The sequence below is a fragment of the Nymphaea colorata genome, chromosome 5 (genome assembly GCF_008831285.2).
Source record: "Nymphaea colorata isolate Beijing-Zhang1983 chromosome 5, ASM883128v2, whole genome shotgun sequence".
NCBI classification, from domain to species: Eukaryota; Viridiplantae; Streptophyta; class Magnoliopsida; order Nymphaeales; family Nymphaeaceae; genus Nymphaea; species Nymphaea colorata.
The window spans coordinates 18,649,529-18,670,159 of NC_045142.1; the positions used below are offsets into that span (position 1 = coordinate 18,649,529).

The 20,631-nt window shown below is 39.7% G+C and overlaps 1 pseudogene; it reads left to right on the top strand.

Moving 5' to 3' along the window:
- The first annotated feature begins 8,950 nt into the window (after nt 1-8,950).
- On the top strand, nt 8,951-16,218 carry LOC116255228 (protein unc-13 homolog; annotated as a pseudogene).
- The last annotated feature ends 4,413 nt before the right edge of the window (nt 16,219-20,631 follow it).

A 20,631-nucleotide genomic window follows, 5' to 3' on the forward strand; every position in this document is an offset into this window, starting at 1 on the left:
GGTTTACTATGTCATTTATTTTTCTCATGAAGTTGGCATCCAGGATCCTCCCTTTTTCTTCTTTTTTTGTTTTTTTCACTTGTTAGCCACGGGTCTCAAATCCAAGGCTGCATTAAAAGGTGTCCACTGTATTTGTAGTGTGGATCTTAAATCCACTTTACATGTAAAAAAACCATAGATTAAGGCTGATTGGGAAGGGGAGGGGGGTTGGGGTTGGGGGGGGCGGGGGGTGGATGGGGGTTTTATCCAACCTTAAATCCATGGCTCTAAGATCCGTTGTGATCTCATATGCACAATGAAAGAATACACCTTTATATTGATAGACTGAGCTTCAGAGCTTGCTGAGTATGCCTTTGATTCTTTTTAGTTTTAACTCTCACTCAACAAGCATATGGGATCATTGATTATGCTCCCGTTTGATGGTGTTAGCCGTCGGCTAACAGAAGTCGAGAGGGAGGAAGGAGAAGGGAGAAAGGAACGAGAGAGAGAAAGGCAATCAACAAGCATCCTTAATTAGGGTAAATCTCAAGCTTAAGTACAATTAATAACGGGTCCAGACTGGACCGACTCGTACTGAAATCAGATCCATACTGAAAACATCAAATAGCAAGACCTAATAGAAATAAACTACTACTGCCCCCCCACGATCCCTATATGGATCGTAACAAATACTCCCCCCTTGAATAACACCTTGTCCTCAAGGTGTGAATGATGGAAACCGCTTCTGTATGTCCTCCGAGTCTTCCCATGACGCGGATAACCCCTCCTCAGAGAGCCACTCAATCAGCCACTGTACCGTCCATTTTCCATTCACTTTGAGACGCGTACTCCTACTCGACGTAGGGGTTGGATGCCAGAGGGGATCGCCAAGGCGGGGGCGGCTACAACTTCACTTTCTGTCGGTGGCTTGAGGCATGCTTTGAGTTTGGAAACATGAAAGACCGGGTGTATGGTGCTGCCCAATGGTAACTGTAATTCGTAGGCAAGATTCCCAATCCTCTTTAAAATCTGATAAGGACCAACATACCTTGACAACAGCTTACTTTGGCCTGCCCCTCGCATACCTAGCAATCGTTGGGGAGGTCGTCTTAGGAAAACCCAATCCCCTTCTTGAAATTGAAGTGCTCGATGGCCACGGTTGTACTGGATCACCATGTGATTCCGTGCTGCTGACAGGTGTTCCTTAAGATCCTTAAGAATCACATCGCGACACCTCAACTCCGTATCAACCAGTTCATCACGTGTTGTCCCCAATTGATATCGGCGAATAGTCAAAGGAGGGCTCCCATAGACTACCTCAAAAGGGGTGGTGTTCGTGGACGTATGCCAACTGGTATTGTAAGCGAACTCTGCCCATGATAGATAGTTGACCCAGGTTTTGGGTCGCTCCCCCACAAAGCATCTCAAGACTTCGGTTTACGACCTCTGTCTACCCATCCGTTTGCGGGTGATATGCGGTACTCATTTTAAGCTGAGTTCCTTGCAGTTTGAAATACTCCTGCCAAAAAGCACTAAGGAAAATCGAGTCACGGTCACTTACAATGGAGCGTGACATACCGTGAAGCTTCCCCACGTGCTCTTGAAAGGTCTGCGCTACTGTTTTGGCTGAAAAGGGGTGTGAGAGTGCTACAAAGTGGGCATATTTAGAGAGCCTGTCTACTACCACCAATATAACAGATTTTCCCTGAGAGCGGGGTAATCCCTCTATGAAGTCCATGGATATGTCTTCCCAAATTTGCTCAGGAAGAGGAAGTGGCTGTAAGAAGCCAGCAGGTCGCGTGACCTCATATTTATTGCGTTGACATACATCACATTGTTGCACATGATCCCGCACAACGCGCTTCATTCTCGGTCAGAAAACGTCATCCTTAAACGTCGATAAGTCCCTTCCACTCCTTCATGGCCTGCGTCCTTCGAGTCATGATAATGTGAGATTAAAATACCTACCAAGCTTGTCTCGGGCAGGATAAATACGCGGCTACGGAAGTAGAGGTAAGGAGGGCGCCACTCGTACCCATACTGTCTCGTCGGATTCTGTAGAAGGTCAGTTCGTATTCTCTGAACTGACGCTGCTGACTGATGGGCCTGCTAAATGTCTGTCCAAATGTTGCATTGAATGGCTGATAGCGTCCAGCAGCCGTACCCCTCCTACCCCTGTCGAGAGAGACCGTCTGCTGCCGGGTTTTCTTTCCCGCTGCGATGCCTAATCTCAAAATCGAAGCTGAGCAGTTTCATCACCCAACGCTGCACCGCCGGTACTAATGTTTTCTGTTGTAGGCAGTATCGCAGGCTATGATGATCTGTGAGCACCACAAATTTCGCACCCAACAAATAATGCCGCCATCTAAGAACCGCCAATACCATAGCAATGAGTTCGCGCTCGTAGGCTGATTTGCTGCTGAACGTGGGTCCCATGGCGCGACTAAAGAATGCTATCAGATGTCGATCTTGGCTCAAAACTGCACCCACTCCTGTGTCGGATGCGTCTGTCTCCACTTCAAACTGCATGTTGAAATCGGGCATGCGTAGAACTGGTGTTGTGGTGATGGCCTCCTTGAGTTGGTTGAATGCCACCTTGGCCTGGTCATTCCATCGAAACTGATCCCGTTTTGTGAGGTAGGTCAAGGGCGCTGCGATACTCCCGAAGTTGCACACGAACTTACGATAGTATCCTGCCAGTCCTAGGAACCCGCGTAGTTCCCGAACGAACTGAGGAATGGCCCAATTACGCACTGCCAAGACTTTAGCCTCTTCCATCTTCACGCTACCGTTGCCAATCACATGGCCGAGATATGTGACTTCACTCATGCTGAATGAACACTTAGAGAGTTTGGCGTGAAGGGAGTGTTGTCGCAACGTAGAGAACACCTCCCGTAGATGATTTAAATGCGCCTCTTCGTCTGCACTAAATACAAGGATGTCATCAAAGAAGACCAGTACGAACCTGTGCAGGTATGGCCGGAAGATATCGTTCATGAGTGACTGGAACGTCGCAGGAGCGTTGGTGAGGCCGAACGGCATCACTCGAAACTCATAATGTCCATCTGGGGTTAAGAATGTTGTCTTCGGTACATCTTGTGGCGCGATCCGTATCTGATGGTACCCAGCTCGAAGATCCAGCTTCGAAAATAGGGCTGCCCCTCTGAGTTCATCAAGGAGATCTTCCATGATGGGCAGGGGATAACGATCTTTCACTGTTAGAGCATTCAAGGCACGGTAGTCTACACAAAACTGACAGTTTCCATCCTTCTTGTGCACCAGGAGGGCAGGAGACGCAGACGGGCTGCGACTAGGCTGTATAATTCTCTGTTCCAACATTTCTTGCACCAATCGAGTTAGTGTATCACGTTGGGTCGGGTTATACCTGTATGGTCTCCTTTTCACTGCATCGGCCCCGGAATGTAGCTCTATATGGTGGTCATAGGCGCGTGAAGGAGGCAACCCATGAGGGACGCTGAACACATCCGAAAATTCTTCCAACAGGGCCGGTTGTCATGCACTGGTGAGGGCGGGTTCTGACCTCTCCTTCCCCTCGGCGCTGGTCATGAGAAGCACGTACGAAGCAGCTGCTCCCTGCAACATTTTGGAGGTGGCGGTCTCTTGAACTAGCTGTCTTGGAGTAGCTGGCAGAGTGAGGCGCTTCCCATCCGGTTGTGTAAAGTGCATTCTCATGTTAACAAAGTCCCATACGACCTCGCCCAGCCCTTTCAACCAGTGGATGCCCAAAACGAGGTCCGCCCCGGCCATTGCTAGTGTATACAATTGTATCGAAAACCATGGCCCTGTATCTCAAGTTTCTCGTCGGTGCACCGCCCCTTACATTTTAAGGTGCTTCCATCTCCCACGACCACATCGAAAGCCGGCTGCTGGTCGACTTCGCACCCCAGGGCTCTAGCAGACTTCTCACAGATGAAGTTATGCGTGGACCCTGTATCCACAAGTACACTGACCTTCCGACCGCGGAGTCGGCCCTGAACTCGCATCAATTGAGGCACTTCATGTCCCGATAGGGCATGGAGAGATATTTCGGGCGACTGGGCAAACTCTTCTTCATCTTGTCTCTGTTCCCCAATAGTCTCCGTCGGGGCGTCCTCCCCTTCTTCTTCAACTAGGTACATATGAAAGTGTCTACATGCGTGGCCCAGTGTCCTCGGTTGATCACAATGGAAGCAAATATTTTGACGCTGTTTTTCCCTTATTTGTTCTAGGGTCAGACGGCGAATAAAAGGGCAGTTTGCTGGTTTGGTTAAGTTCGCCCGGCCGGGTTGTATTTTCGAATTCGTAGTTGATGCCCCGTGAGGACGAACCCCGGCTGCCCCTCTCCCGAGACTCTGATATCGCTGCTGCTTTTCCTCCACCATACGGGCTATCGCAAAACAATCATGCAAATTGAGGGGTCGCATGCCTTGCACCTCAATACGGATTTCCTCTTTGAGTCCCCCAACAAAGGTACCAATCAAAGCTTCTATTGGCCATCCTCGAACCATATTGCTAAGTTCTTCGAAACACTCTTGGTAGTCTTCAATCGACCCCGTCTGACGTATTTTGGAGAGTTCCTGATTGTAATCAACATAAGTTGAAGGTCCGAAACGCGCCGCCATGGCTGATCAAGGTCCTCGAATCTGGCCGTCTGTGTTGATCAATCAGCCATCGGTACCAACGAATGACTTTCCCTTCGAAGTTCATGGCAGCATGAGACACCTTCATCGTCTCCAAGATCCTGTGGCACTCGAAGAACTGCTCGGCTTTAAATATCCAGCTGTGTAAATCTTCTCCGCTGAATCGGGGAAAGTCCATCTTGGCGTGCTTGAAGCGCGCCGGATCAATACCTCCATAAAAGCTAGTAGAGGAGGTCGGAAGGAATCCCGCAGTGGTGTCCGTTCGACTATTGCTGCGGCCCGGGAGTGCCACGTTGTTAGTGCCGCCGGTAACAGAGTTCAACATAACGGTGGGCAGTACGTTGGGAGTGGGCACGGTCGATCCAAAAGACCCAAATGCGGCGCCTGCACTGATCGAAGGCTGCGGTAGAGGTAAAGTCGCGATGGCCGGTTGAAAAAAAGGTATGGCGCTGACCGGCGACGTACGTTGATCCTGCCCCGACACGCTTGTATTAGGCACGTGGAGGGAGCCTGGCGCCGTGAGTGTCGGCGAGCTGGTGAGGACCGCATGGGCTGGTGAGCGGTTGCTGGAATAGGGGTCGCCGAGCGGAGCGCTGCCAAGGGTGGGGGTTTGCTGGAGCAGATCGCGAAAACCCGCTGCGATGGCGGTGTGGAGAGGAGCCTCAGCCTCGGCTTGCACTCCTTCCATGGTTTGCAGCCTGCGGTTCACTTCGATAATCGTTTCTTCCGTCCAGGCGCGATGCGCTTCCACCGCTGCTAGGGCGGTGTTGTGGAAGACGGGTGTGTCTGCTCATCGGACGTCGGCGGCAATGTCTGCGGCGGCGCGGCCATGCCTGGCTCTGATACCATTTGTTAGCCGTCGGCTAACAAAAGTCGAGAGGGAGAAAGGAACGAGAGAGAGAAAGGCAATCAACAAGCATCCTTAATTAGGGTAAATCTCAAGCTTAAGTACAATTAATAACGGGTCCGGACTGGACCGACTCGTACTGAAATCAGATCCATACTGAAAACATCAAATAGCAAGAACCTAATAGAAATAAACTACTACTGCCCCCCCACGATCCCTAAATGGATCGTAACAGATGGACACAGGCAAGATCATGTGCAAAAGAATCCGTTGACAAAAAAAAAAGACACCCATGGACGAAAATTCAAGAAATTAAAACCCATGGCCTGAATTTGTTTAAATGTGCATGTGTGATGAGAGTGAAACAAAATCGAAGATTTGTATTTTGTTCTGGGGATTGCAAAGGATAGGTTTTGTTAATCACTGGGCCAAAAAATTGAATCGATTGGTCAGTTTTCTTAAATGGAGGGGTCATCTTCAGTACGCAGCCTTGCATCCTAAACCTCCATTCGAGTCTTCGTGGAGTCCTGGATTCAACTAAAGTCCGGGCAAAAGGTATATATTTATCTCAATTTAAGTTTTTTTTTGTTTAGAAGAATGCTCTACTATGGATATGAAAATTTTGTAACAAGACACTTTCATCCAAATAAACTTTTTCTCACATGATTAACATAAACTTGTTGCAATTGCCCAATACATCCATTTTCTACCTTTTATAGTTTTGGGCCAAATCTATTATTTGATTTTTTTTTTTCACCATAGATATTAACCTACTGATCATATAGACATGTATTGAGCTCGATAGTTTTTTGTTGTACACTTGAAAATGTCATTTTGCAATTTGTGCCAACGCATGAACAGTAGCAGCTGAATTCTGCAATTTGTATTGCTTGAATGGTCATTACAAGAAATATTTTCATGAAATGGATCAATAGACAATTGTAATAAACAAAATGAAAGGTGGATGTAATATAAAACATGTATTAGATTACTAATATATGTAATATATATATATATATATATATATATATATATATATATATATATATATATATATATATATATATATATATGTATACATTTGGGATACCTACATTCTAACACTAGCCACTGGCTAGAACAAAAGAAGAAAGAAAAAAATAAAAAGAAAATAAAGCGTAAAACCTAACTAAGATGTCCCATCAATAATACATTATTAACACATATATTGACCTATATTCGTATATGTATTGTTCATACATAAACATAAGTAATATATGCATATATATACCCTATTTTCTAATACCAACTCTTGGAAGGTGGTGCAGGTGTACTCATTGAGTTGGTCATACCCTATCCATTCATATTTTTATGTCAAAAAAAAGGGAAAAGAGCATATGACAGAACCGAAAGATACTATTTGACAAATATATTGGTATCAGAAATATGGTCATGGATAGGGCTCTCCACGATCCGAGTTGAGCTCGATCTCGGCCAGCTCGAGCTTGACTTGACTTCGGGACTGCTTGGCTTGAGCTCAAGTCAAGCTTGACAATGTCAGCTTGAGCTCGATTCGATACACCGAGTCGAAGCTTGAGTTCGGCTCATTTAGCAACTGCAATGCCCACTAAATGACGAGATTTTTATTAGGCTCGTTTAACCTAATCTACTGAACATAAAATGAAATTGTGATTTATATACATTAAATCGAGCCGAATTGAGCTTATTTGGGTTGAGTAAAGACAATTCAAACTCGACTCGTTTATGAGCTCGAGCTTATATTTAAGGTTGAGCTCAACTTGTTTAGCAAAAGAGGCAGCTCGAGCTCAAGCTCAAGTTGAGCTTTAACTAATCAAGCTCGAGTTGCTTCGCTTGTTGTTCAGGCGTAATGATGGATATGGACTCATAATAGTACATTCAACCATGTGGGTTACCTGAAAGAAACTAACTACTATGAGTAAACCGATGCAGTTGGCAATCCTTATCCGGTGCTCTGAACATGGGCAATGGCAAGGGAGTGAGTGGGACCTTGTCTGTTCTAGCGAGGATTGAGCAATCGATCCTCCCTGAACAACTAGGAATTGGATGTTGCCGCCCCAATCCTAACCATTTGGTGGAGATCAATGGATGGCCACCGTCTCCCCTTGCAGGAGAGTGGTGCTCGTTATTTTTTTATTTAATTTTTATTTTTTAAAAAGAAATTCAAAGAAAGGTTAAAATGGAATTGTGTATATATTTTGATGTCTTTTTTATTAGAAGGGGTAGTCATCTGTAAGCTTCATGGAAAAGATGGCAGCCTATTTATTGTGGTGCAAAAAATTATGATCCATTTGTTATTGCCCAAAGGTTGAGTGGTCGGTTGTAAATTTTATTGTTTACATTGATGCAATTTTAATAATTTAATCTCATTAACCTAATGTAATTAATGAACAATCTATGGTTCAATTAACAGGAGGCGTTTCTTATCAACAATGCAAAAACTAGGGTTTGTTGAATAGCATTAGGCATGTTTTTATTATTTTTAAATATTTTGGTGTGTTCTTGAGAATTTCTGAAAAGAATTTAGGTTTCCTTCACTGCTTGAAACACCTTTTCCAAAACTTGCCTTGATTCTTTGAACTTCCACGTTTCTCTTGTTAAAGGTTGAGGGAAACTCATGTGGAGTCCTTTTTCCATGCCCCCAAGTTTGCCTATTTGCTAAAGGTCAAGTAATCCTTGGTATGCTTATGAATTATTTTAGCTTTTTATACTTATTGGGAATACTTCATGAACAGTCCTAAATTCAGCATTTCAACCTTACATTTAGTCGAATTCCTTTTTTTTCTTCCGAAGTTACTGGCATTTGAAGTGTATTGATGCACAATGGTCTTGTTACCAATACTCCACAACTGTGGACTCCTGTATCGACATAGTACAGGATGCAAAAAGTCATGCATGTATTGGAGTAGCTAAAAAAAAGAAGAAGAAGAAATCTTGTAGCTGATTTTGGTCATGGGATGATGTTTCTATTCTATTCCTTGATATGTTGACTTTAGAGGTGAAAATTTCACGTATCTCCTTTTTTGCCGTAGAACTGCTGCATGGGATTGTCATGCAGGTGTATCTTTGGGTGTCTCTAACACTTATGTATACTAAAGTTACCATGTCTTACTAATGAACGTTTGATCTGTTCATCAGTTCATTTTGATACCGGTCCTATTCTAAAGAAAAGAATCAACTGCCAGGCTTCCAGTAGGTTTTCCTCTAGGAGGCAGTCTGCAGCTGTTTAAGCATTTTCTCCTATATTTGACTTGTGTGCTCTTGAATGTTCTTTGCCAACACTTGTGGATTGTCATATTCAGCAATGGCATGGCATGTTTTCTTTAATGTTCTTTCTTGACATGCAATGTTGGTTCTGCTTACTTCATGCTTTATAAGAGAAAACTTTTCATGTCTTCATATGTCTGATATCTTTTTCTTTTCTTAACAAGTAGACGGCTGATCAGTTTTTGGCCTTGAAAGGCCGATGAGGCTCGCAGAATTGGATAGCCTCTTCCGTGGTCTTGATAATGCATTTCAAGTTTACACAAGGAATGTTGTTGACCAGAGAGGTGAGCTTGATTCTTGCTTAACATTTTACTGCACCTGTTTGTCACCTTCAGTTCTGCCTGTTGCGATCCTGCTTTTATTATTCTCTCCAGCTTCTGAGCGAAAGTTGAATATGAAGCTATAATAATTTAAACTTGTTTAGATTCTCTAATGAGGTTGCTTCTGTTGAGAGTCCCCACTGCTATTATTTTAGTTTTTTCATTAATTAAACCAACTTTCCATAATGACTTTTTTGTAATTTCATAGCTAGGAAGTAGGCTTTAATCTCAAAATTCAATTTTCTAGGATATAAAGTTCATGCTTCTTTATACTGAAAAGAAGATTAAGATTTTAACTTTTATGTTCTGTTTTATAGTTTACTTCCCATCTATTGAGAGATAAGCGTCATTTTATAGGAAACAAAAAATGATTTGGTACCACCCTTGCCTATCCTTACGCGGTATAAAAAAAAGAATATGCGATTAAAGCTTTTGTCAAGAAAGATTTCATTGATCCTCGAATGCTTGATCCTCAGAGATCTAGCCAAATCAATGTGCTCTCCACCGCCAAACTATGCGTTCAGTTGAACTCTCTTTATGTGAGTGCTATTAAGATGCTGTGGGGAAAATGCTTCATCTTCTGCTTAAAGATTGTTATAATGTTTTACACATTTAAGTACGCAGATTATCATGGATTGCATATTTGTGTAAATAAACTATATCTGGGAAGTGATTAGCTTCTGGACGCATCACATGTAAACATGGACATTTTGTTCTGATGATTCTGTGAAAAATGGAATAAAGGCCGGGAGGAGTGGGGGTGGAGACCAGTTCTCTCATCTTTTTTTGTTCTGCTATTAGATAGCTTTCTTGAGACCATCATTAGCTCCAATTACCTGCTGAGTGCCAACTGGTGATCGGCCAACTAGCTATTTATTATGGTGCAGCCAGCTTTTAGTTTTAACGAAGTTTTGATATTTATATTTCATGTTTTAGCATGACATCGGCATATTGTATTGCACAAAGGAGTTGGATATGCATTCAACAGTCACCTCAAGTTTGCATTGCTTGCTGCACTCAAGTACAAGTCGTATGACATGATGTTTCTTTGATGACTAGTGTATGTCATCAGCCACTTGAACAAATTTGAAGATAGCATTCGGGAGAGATGGTCAAGTAAAGCGCCTCAGGAAAATTTGAATGCTAGTAATCTTCTGAAATACTAAGCCTAGCTTGCATTGGTTGCATCTATACCCTGGCAATTATGCTCACTATTCTAGGAATTGCTGAATTATTAGTTTTTTTTCTGGGGCAGATGAAATGCAAAGTGTATTGTCTGATTTATAGTATTTACATTACAGGGGTGCTGTCTGATTTGCAGTGTTTATGTGCACTGTGATGGCATGTCAATGATGCCAGCTGATGTTTTTTTTTTTTGTCAATTTTTGTTTGTTTATTTTACATAATATCAATTACGGCCAAACAGATGCATTTGATGGAACAAGGAAAGACATAAATGCAGCAATAGACAAAATTTGTGAGTTCACAGGTAAGTATTCATATTTGTTCACTCTTATGCAAAGATTCTCAACTTTTTCAGTCAAGTCATGGTATTACCTCTTCAGGAACGAAGATGTCTTCTGGGATTTAAGGGAACTATTCATAGATGGGTTGTATAAACTCAGTGCTTCTCAGTCCAGGTTGGAAGCACTGATTGAATCATTTGATGGGGTAAGCTGTATCTTTTGTTATTTCTCATAAATTCCTGAAGCTAGTTGCACCTATATTAGAAATTTAGAAATAAAGTTCACAAGTTCTTGTCTTCTGTCAAAGATGATTTTGGTGAAGTTCGTATTCATTATAGTTATAGATTACAAATCAAGTGGGGGAAAGATGACATAATCCTGCCAACTTTTTTTTTTTTTTTTGCTGTAACAGTGTAACTACAATATTACTAAGAATCACCTGAATGCTAGCATATTTTCCGTAGTATATGCTCAAGATGATCCCCTTTAGTTGTAGAACTAGACCTTTCAGAATTTTCAGTTGTAGATAATGCTTACAGTTTTGTCAAGAGACTGTTTCTTTTGTGAAATTATAGAATTCTGTATAAGGAAGGTCTCTGCAGCCTTTATTACATACTTGGCCAACAACTCAAGCTGATCCCCTTTTAGTTGTAGAACTAGACCTTTCAGAATTTTCAGTTGTAGATAATGCATACAGTTTTGTCAAGAGACTGTTTCTTTTGTGAAATTATAGAATTCTGCATAAGGAAGGTCTCTGCAGCCTTTATGACATACTTGGCCAACAAAAACCTTAATACTCGTATGGGCACGACAATCCAATTCTTTAGATTGATCCAAATTCCAAATACAAGAATATCTGTTCAGGTCTAGTATATATATATTTTGCTTGGATTTTAACTTGACTTGGTTGCCTATGAAACTTTCATATCATATGCTTTACTTTTGCATATATGCATTAGAAAATTTTTTAGTTATATGGGCTGGATTGGGTTGATCTTGTTCAGATGTAATCGTGGATAGATACCCAAATCTAACTGTTGTTTTGGTTTATGGAAGACACATATCCTTTACATGTTGAAACTTACTCTAGAGGCTCCTTCTGCTGATATATTGTGATAGGTTGAATAAAAGGTGTTTTGTTAGTTTGCTCACTTTGGTTGCATCATAACCTTTTTAAAACTGAAAAGAGTATGGAGACAACAACAACCACACAGTTTGAAAGTTTGGCAGGCTGACCAGGTGAACTGACCTTGTCAAACAATTTGTGTCTCCCTTGGACGACTCCCTTGGTTGATGGTTCACATGTCTTGATTTCCTTTTCTCGTTGCCAAATTGAGAAATTGGCAATGGAAAAAATAAAAGTTGATCCTATGTAAATATGGCATAGCTTGATAACAACAATGACAATAATGTGCATCTGTTTATGTGTTTTCTTTTCCTATTTAGAATAAAACACTTATGTGTTTCCTTTTGTTCAGTTTACTCCTGTTTGTTTCAGGTGCTCATCCAACTATGTGATATTATCGTGGAGCCACTTAGGGACAGGCTTGTATCTGGGCTTCTTCATGCATCGCTGGTCTGAAAATTGTGTATTTTTTTGTGTACTTGAAAAATAAAAAGGGATTTCTGTTCACAAAATTGTGCCACTCTTGCCAGGCCGGACTAGTTCGAGTTTTACTTGATGATGGTCCGCTGCGAATCTTCTTCCAAAGTGATGCTAGACTTTTCCAATAAGATCTTGAAATCTTAAAGGTAATCCTTTTAGCAATAAATATTTCCCCTGAAGCATTGGAAAATTTGGTGGTTTATGCTGTTACGGTTACTAATCCAACTGAGGACATATGCAATGAAGAATGGCAATTGGGGTTCTGACTCTCTAGTTGTGCCTCAGTTGGCTTAGGCCTCGTCAATAATACCTGAGTAACCTGGTTCTGATTGAGTTAACTGTATTCAAGGTTGTACATCTATGCAGTTTCTCCTACTGTGGTAGATCAACCTGGAAATGAGGACCCTGCAGATTTTCTAGTAGTAATAGAACTCAATTTCGTTTCCCAAGTTTTACTAAGAAGTTGGAACTGTCTTTCTTTGCTGTGGGCTTGAGGACTCCCACTCCATTTGTAAATCAACCTGCTAGGGAAAAGTCCCCAACATTTATTACTACAGATAGTCATGGCATCCAAGTTCGTCAAAATTTGACCATTAGATGTTTTATTTTGCATGACAGCATTAGTGTTTTTCAACTTAAGTTGAGCAATTGTTAACTCAAAGTTACGTTCCTTTGATTTGATGATCTTGTCTGTTGTTCTAGGACTGGATAACTCGTGTGGGCCCTTACTTTGGTGCTTTGTTTGCATAGGCTTTTACTAGTTTTATCACAGCCATCTGCCTAAATTGACTTACTTATTTAGTAATATTAGGTTCCTGAATTCCTCCAATCAAGTTATACATGGTTTTTGTTTGTCAAATCATATTACTCCCAAATCTCAGGTCTCTTTGTACAATTTCGATCTATGATCGATTCTCTGTCAATCAAGGAGAAATTTCTTGACAAGCATGTTTTGCCTGTAGATTTAGGCGTTCATTTCTATGCATGCAGGAACTTTTTATTTCAGATGGTGATGGTTTGCCACGTGGGAAGGTTGAGAACTTGGCAGTACGTGTGCAGCTGGTCATTAAACTACATGGCCTTGAAAGTTAGTTTCTTTATCTCAAACCTAGCGGTGCAGAGTTGCCGTCCATTGATTGACGCTTTGAAGTTTACACCATTCTCACATATATCATGTTTTTTCGAGAGAAAGGTGATGTTGATGTTAAAAAAACTGAAAAAAAAACACACTTTTTTTGAAAAAAACAAAAAAAAAAAACCTGTTTTTTTCCCATGTTTTTCGTTTTTCACTTTTTTGACGTTAATATCATCATGGGACATGGATTGCACTTTAAACTTAAACCAAATTATTTATCGTTGTTGTTATCATCATTAAACATTATTTTTATCATCTTATTCTAGTTATCTTTTATGTCTTATTAGTTATTATTAGTTTGTTATTTTATTTTTACTTAATTTTTAGAATCTTTTTCTTTTTTTAAAAAAATTATTCAGATTTGCTCTCCCGAAAAGAACAACTTTGCCACCGAGAAAACCCTCTGCTGTTATAACTACAGGAACAATACTCTTGACAATGGTTTACGCTTTTTGATGTGATAAGTTGAATCAGCCGCAAAGAGTGGTATGTGCTAAGAGCTGGTAAACAAGCTGAAACCCCCAAAGCTATAGGTGCTGCAGCTTGCCTTATTGTATTAGCTGTCTAAAGCTTGATCTTTATTATCCTGGGGTGAAGATGATTTTGCACTCAAGATGGGTAAAAAACAAAGTACAAATGAAAAATTACGGCTAGAACTTTAGGTCTATTCAGTAGGCATTAGCTTTATCATGAAACCAGCTGAAGTTTGAAAGAATTATTATTCTAGCAGCATGATGTAAAAACATACTTGGTAATTCATATTACTCAACAAGCTTGTCACCACTAAGGATGCATTCTCATTCTTTTCTTTTCACGAACTGCGCTGCATGCCACATGTCATTTTTTGTTTGTGTTTAGGTACAGCAAAATGGACATCCCATTTTAAAATGGAGGCCTCTGTTCCTTGGCATTCTGCCAAAATGTCTAAAGTTACACCTTTAGCTTCAATCTTCTACTCCAACGCCTTTGACCCTACAATTAGCTATGTGCTTGCCGATGCAACGGCCAATGCCAATGAGGGAGCACGCAAATGACATGATTTGATTGTTGTTGTATGAGTTCCTTATATTCAGTTGTCATCTACCCTAGGCCAATTTAGTTTAAAGAGCAACTTTTCACATGGTCACTGTGCATTACCTTCGACGTCCCCTCCCCTTTTCACTAGGACGGTCCTTCCATTGCATCTCCCTTGTAACAAAAGTATCTGTACTCAGCCATAGAGGGTGCTAAACTCGGGAGCTTTTGAGTAGAATGGGAGTCGAGATACATTCAAAAGAATAAAGGCTAGAGCTGTTTAGGTCGACATCAAAGTTGTGGATCTACACTAAGCATATTACCTAAAAGTTGTGGATCTACACTAAGCATATGCTGAATTTACATCAAGTTGTGGATCTACACTAAGCATATTACCTAAAAGAACGGTTAGAGGATACACTAATTTGTCTGTCAATAAATTGTAGAATTCATTTTTAATTGTTAATCATGGTGTGGAGCACCACCGTTATTACTCTTTGTTTGTGAGTTTATTCACTCGTATAGCTACCTGCAGCGGTGATTCTATCGCTGGTACTCTTGTACTATAGCGATTAGTGTTTACCGGTACAACTGCTTCCACCGGTGATAGCAAACGCTGCTATAGAGCAAGACCCACGTCCACCGGTGATATATTTGCTGGTATTGTCAACTATAGGCTGACTTCCACCGGTGACAACATCCGCCGGTACTATAAATTTGTAGCGGCGACCTCTTCCACTGCTATAGTCGTTAGTGGTGACTCAGTTCCCGAAAGCTATACCGGTGATGCTTTCACCGTTGTGACTTATACTGGAGATCAGCCCAACTGTTGGCTTTGTTCGTTTGACAATTGGATGGGGGTCTATAGCAACTTATATCGATAGACTGAGCTTCATAGCTTGTTGAGTATGCCTTTGATTCTTTTAGATTTGACTCTCACTCAAAAGCATATGCTGGCTTTCAGTTTTATTCTCGATGCTTGCATGGCTATTTTCTCTCCTTTCTGGAGTGCTTGGTTATTCAGATTTTAGGTGCCCCGGATGTGACAAGGCTTTCTTCATGCACTCAATGGTAGATTTGGGAAAAGGATGGACACCCTCTTGGTGCCACTAGAGTTACGGTGTTGTATTTCACAGGCAGATTTTTCTAGCGAAAAATCATATCTAAAATGGTAGAAAAGGCAGGTTTGTGGTCTGCGGATTCTTCAAGATGTAGCTGTAAGATCTTTTTTTCCTGGCTAGGAGTCAACTTTTGCTTTTTCTATTTTTCTTTGGTAGTTAAATATACTGGAAGAAGGACTTCTACACCATCTTGCGGTGCCGTATATTGAGACAGGTCATAAACCAAGTGATTTGACAGCCCTTTTGGCAAAGATTGAAGAATCTGAGGTATAACCTTCTAGTAGTTGAATATTTCCCTTTTCTTTAACTTATACATGAGATAGTTAATCCTTTCTCCCTAATTCAATTGCTCAATGCATTTGAAATTGTTTTTGCTTTATCTTATTCTGTTTTATTTTCTCTGTTATAGGTTCTTCCATCTTCTGCAGGTGAAATACAAAGAAAATTAAGGCCTCGGATCTCTGAGGGATATTGCCCCTGCACTTGCTGAGAGGCCTGCACGTGGTGATCTTCTAACAGGTGATGCCTGTCACTGGTCCTTCTAACATGTGATGTCTGCCACTGGGCCGATGGTTACCGTCTCAATGTTAAAGTATATGAGAAGCTGCTATTTAGTATTTTTGACATACTAGACGAGGGAAAACTTGCTGAGGTTTGCTTCAAACTGAAATTGTTGGCAACGGTTAGTTAGGGGGTTCATTAATTTGTCTTCAAGCGAAATGAATTGAGGGGAGAAACCAAATGCCTCAAAAAAAAAAAAGAAGGAAATGTAGAACTTATTTTTACAAGGATGGATTGTTAAGAATGGTATAGAGCACCACCGGTCACGTTTTAGACCCCCTTTGGATGATAGAGGGCAGACCAGGTTTTGCACATAAATCAAGTTTTTCGAGAAATTAGATTTGCAAATTACTTGAACTTAACTCTTTTTGGATGCCAAAATTTTGGTTTGCAAACAAAAAAGATCCATGTAAAGTGACTGTGGTCAATTCAATTTCCATTTTATATATTGATAGTCCTCTAGAAAAGAAAGATAGATCCTTTTCTTGCGTGGTTGTTCGAATTGGTATAGGCGTGATATCATTCTGGTCGACTGGTGGCCGGAAATTGAAAAATGGCCACCGTAAAGTGAAATAGATGGAAAGGTGAAAACATTGCCCCCTCTCCGTGAAGTTTCCAAAACCTGATCTTCTTATCAGCCAAGAGAAAGAGAAAGTAAGATTTTGTATAAAAACTTGATTTGACACTGAAAACCAAATTTTCAACCTGATTCCAAGCAATGCGTTAGGCTTTTTTAAACCTAACGCAATCACTTAAAGGTAATAACGTAATCAAAGTTCATTAAGCCTAAGATGAAATTCTTTTGCCTAGCCAAACTTGGACCTAATTATAATTCAATTTCAGCACGGGACTTTAGTTCACCTTAATAACAGTAATAATAACAACATGTGGCCATACCAACTCAAATTCAATATAAAATTAAAATGAATTGACTCGGTTTACGCCATATTCTCTTTCATATATTATTATATTTCGGTACAATGTGAGGTCAATTTATATACCATAAGGCCTCGATTTGAAGCTTTTGACTATTTTCAAACCTAAATAATCAATTACTTGGACATTAGGGATATGATATGATCGAATTATATATGATTTATTTTATCAATATCGCTCCTTATCCAAGCAAATCGGTTGATAATCAAGCATTGTATTAACCCCTATTGATACGATAAAAGCCACTACTATTTTTTTTATCTTTTTGTTTGTCATTGAATTTGAAATATTTTGGATTATTTTTTAACTTATGAAACAAAAAAAAATAAGGTGATAGGCGTTAATTTTATTTAACAATACATTTTGGCCTTAAGCCGATACCGTTTTTCACTACGCTAATTGATAGCGTAGAAAAAACGGTGTTAAGATTTTACATGGAAAGGAAACTCCCAACGAGGACGGTGCCTTGGAAATTTTCTTTTGGGTAGCGCAGCAGCCATGACGATGGCTTTGATAACTTGGACAAGATAAACGTATTCTGTTGAAATCTTGCTGTAAACATATTCTGTTTAAATATTGCCAAACATATGAAGAGATTGGTAAAGTTGCACACGTCATGGAGTTTGTTCTGGAGGCAAGCAGTGAATAAAGCAGACGCAGAACGAATAAAAGCAGATGGCACTAAGAAAAGAAGACATCTCAGCCACACATTTAAATGCTAACGAGTCATCACTTCTGGATAGTGACCATCTTATTTTTGCATGAACTGACAATATTCCTTGAGATTTTTCGTTCCCATCAATAGTTTTTTTATTGCTCTAGTCTGTGATGGTCTATCTGGCATTATCATGGCTTATATTGAAAAAATCTGATAGTATAAAATATTTTTAAAAAAATTACAATGAGTATGTTGGGATTTAGGGAGGGCCAGGGCCCCTGCTGGCCCCTGGCTCCGCCCCTAGGTAGTGTTATGTATTCCATGCTATGCATTCATCTATATTTAGCTTATGCAGTAGCCAGTGAGCACTTATTTGCTTAATCTATGCAAGAAAAAAACCTTGGCAATACCGAATCTTTGTGTTGTGTCACATTTTTGTGTTATATGATGACATAGACTCTACGACGAGAAGCATGACAATTGCATAAGAATCACACAAGCACGATAGAATCATATACTATGAGAAGCACAATAGTTGTAGGAACATGGTAGGGACCACCTTCAAGCAAAGGCACTAAGCAAGTCTACTATTATAGCTATGACGCGTCCCTTGAGTCTAGAAGGGAACATAATTAGGTTTAGGTACAACATTGATGGAAGTTCTTGCTTAAAAATAAGGCCCTCTCACTTTATCAAGTCGTTTGTAGTGGCACATGTCGACATATTTGATCCAAAGGTACTCACTATTTATTTAAGGGGCATTTTATACAGAATTGCCCCTTCACCACATGTGTTTCACCCCGGTTTTTGTAAAAAAAATAAAAATAAAAATAAAAAATAAAATAATGGTGATGGAATGAGAAAAATATTTGATGATTGATAAATATATTTCCAGAAACATATTTGAGTGTTTGATGATAAAGAAACATATTTCCAGATTTTCAGAAATATATTTCTTAGTTTGACATAAAAAACATATTTTCAGATTTTATAGAAGAGAAAGATTGATGTAGCACATAAACAACAATAACAAGCAAAAGCGTAGACGTATGTGGTCAAATTTAAACATCACATGTGGTCAGATTGCATGCACTGTTGTAGACATAAATCATCTTCAAAAGCAATGAAAGATAGATAACGTCGATACAGATCATAATCTCAATTTATACATGATGTTGAACAAGATCATCAGTCAAGATCAACACTTTCTGTGTCATGTATGGAAGATCTAGAAGAATAGTGAAAGACACCTTCAAGATCATCAATGTGCAATGCCCGTGCATGTATATGACAAGAGACCTGAACCCCAAAATGAATCCAGGCAAATATCTCTCAAAAAACTTGTCCATCACCATTTGTCTTTTCCTCCTCCTTAAATGCCACTCCTTCAAAAAACGGGGCTCCTTTCTCCCAATTATGGGCTGTTGAGTGGACTATTTCACACCATGCATCATTACTATCCCAAATTTCTAAGGAAGGTTATCAATATTAGCTACATTCAACAACACAGAAGTCTTTTGAACTCCCAAGTGCAAAAAAAGAAGCAAATGATTATCCTCCTTGTGACATGCCACAAGCAAGCAATACCAGAAATACATAATTCTTTATGATGTACTTTGATAATAACAAATGTAACATTAATTTAGACAAGAATAACACACAATGTTGCAATAATCCAACTTAATCAGATAACCATTTTAAGAAGCATACAATATTTAAACATGGATGGTAGGACAAAACAAGAGAAGAAGAAGAAGAACACATCAATAGGAGTGTGGGAGAAGAAAAGGAATGCAACAATATTGCAAACATTGTTGAATGAACCCATTTATGAATCAAGGAGAACAAACACAGCAAGAGAGAAAGGCCATGAAGAAATAAGAAAACCCATAGCAGTAGTCTTTCAAGTAAATATTTTCTTGTTTGTCTTATGGGTAGTTTGATAGTAGAAACACTATTACGTGAATCCGACGTAAAGATTATGACATATTCATAGAACACAAGATTTAATGCTTTGTGAATTTGCTCAAATATTGGGCCGACTTATAAAACATTCACTTTTTGCTGCCATACGACCTCCAAGTTTTTCTCCAAAACAAAACAAATAGAGGTAACATATTTCGCCTACTGCTATTATCGCTTTTTCCTAAAAGAACAACAAATATTTTATTGTTGTTTTTCACTTGTTCTCTTGTCTGTAGTTTGAGGCGAGTTTTCCATGTAAAATTATGCCACACTTTGGCAAATTTATGGTTAATATTGCAAAAATAAGTACATATGAAGCAACAACTTGTATACTATATATACGTGGGTGCAGCACCAAGTTCCAATTGGGGAAATAAACAATCCAGACTTGATGAGTTTTCATTAAATCCGTGTTCCTGAAAATGAACATTTGTTCTAAGAGGAAAAGGCTTGTGAAGAAAACATGACAAATGGGTAGGCGGCCAGGTGACTTAACAGCCGATTAAGAGAAGGGCAGCAATTCGTGAGGGAGAAACTCACAACCTACACGTCATCCAACGCATCGACATGAGCTTCAAAAACATGGCGGCAAAACACACATATATATATATATATATATATATATATATATATATATATATAGAGAGAGAGAGAGAGAGAGAGAGAGAGAGAGAGAGGTAAAAGACAAAAAGGAGATCACTCGAATTTACGTTAAAAACATTTTAAGCAAGCTTAATTATTCTAATTTGTTTGTAAGCATTTCGTTTAATATAAAGTATATTTTTAACTCGTGTTATTTTTATATAAAAAAATTTGATTTTTCTAGTACCAAAATTTTGATTGTATATAAACACTTGCTTTTAGAATATTACAAGTAATATTAAGATAAAAAATAATTAACTTAATATATATATTTTATATCTTATCACTCTTAACATGACATCTACAAGATTAAATTGCAACACTTTAATATTTAATGTTAATGAATATGGTATTGGTTTCTTACTTTAATGGTGGGTCTTTTTTCATATATATATATATATATATATATACCGATTGCACTAGCACTATCATCCATTTTTTGAATCTATTCAAAAT